This window comes from Pteropus vampyrus, unplaced genomic scaffold, assembly GCF_000151845.1.
Source record: "Pteropus vampyrus isolate Shadow unplaced genomic scaffold, Pvam_2.0 Scaffold302, whole genome shotgun sequence".
In the NCBI taxonomy this organism is placed as follows: Eukaryota; Metazoa; Chordata; class Mammalia; order Chiroptera; family Pteropodidae; genus Pteropus; species Pteropus vampyrus.
In genome coordinates, this window is record NW_011889083.1 from 4,527,311 (window position 1) to 4,528,842 (window position 1,532).

Genomic DNA, 1,532 nt, shown 5'->3' on the forward strand with positions numbered 1-1,532 from the left:
TGAAATTGCTAATAAAAAAGCAAAAAAAATTAAATGCAACAAATTGCTGGTTCTTTGAGAAAGTTAATGAAATTGACAAACTCCTGGCTAGATTCACTAAAGAAAAGAGAGAAAGGACACAAATAAACAAAATATGGGGTGAAAGTGGAGAAATTATGACAGACACTACAGAGATACAAAGGATCATACAAGAACACTAGGAAAAAGTATATAACACAAAATCTAATAACTTAGAAGAAATAGATCAAAACTTAGAAAAATAAAATCTTCCTAGGCTGAATCAAAAAGATCTGGAAAATCTAAATAGACCGATCAGCAGTATGGAAATTGAAACAATCATCAAAAACCTACCGAAAAGTAAAAGTTCAGGACCAGATGGCTTCACCAGTGAATTCTACCAAACATTCAAAGAAGATTTAATACCTATTCCCCTCAAACTCTTCCAAAAAATTGAAGAGACAATATTTCTCAACTCATTTTATGAGGCCAATATCATCCTGATACCAAAACCTGATAAAGATAACTAACACACACAAAGAAACACAGACCAATATCTCTCATGAACACAGATACAAAAATCTTTAATAAGGTCTAGCAAACAGAATACAGCAACATATTAAAAAGATTATACACAACGATCAAGTGGGCTCCATCCCAAAGGCATAGGGATGGTTCAACATATGCAAATCGATTAAAGTGATGCACCACATAAACAAATTAAAAATATAAGAAACGTGATCATATCAATAGATGCAGAAAAAGGCTTTGATAAGATACAGCATCCATTTGTGATCAAAACACTTAACAAAATCAGTACAGAAGGAAAGAACCTTAACATAATAAAGGCCATCTATGACAAGCCCTCAGCCAATATTACACTTAATGGTGAAAAACTAAAAACCTTCCCTCTAAGATCAGGAACAAGGCTAGGCTGTCCACTATTGCCACTGTTATTCAACATGACACTGGAGGTCCTAGGGAAAGGCTAAAAGACATCCATATAGGAAATGAAGAATTCAAACTGTCACTATTTGTGGATAACATGATTCTCTGTATAGAAAATCCTAAAGACTCCACAAGAACACTACTAGAAACAGTAAACAAATACAGTAAGTTCTCTGGATACAAAACCAACATTCAAAAATCCATAGTGTTCCTATACTCTAATAACAAAGTGTCAGAAAAAAGAAGTTGAAAAAAATAATTCCTTTTGCCTTTGCAACAAAAAGAATAAATGCCTAGGAATAAATCTAGCAAAACATATGAAGGACCTATGTAATGAAAACAATAAGAACCTATTAAAAGAAATCGAAGAAGATACAAAGAAATGGAAAGATATTCTGTGTTCTCGGATTAGAAGAGTTAACATAGTTAAAATGACCTTATTACCTAAAGCATTATACAGATAGATTTAATGCAATCCCCATCAAAAAGCCATCAGCATTTTTTGAAGAAATAGAACAAAATATCATCACATTTGTGTGGAAGCACAAAAGATCCTGAATTGCCAAAGCCATCTTGAGAGAAAAGTA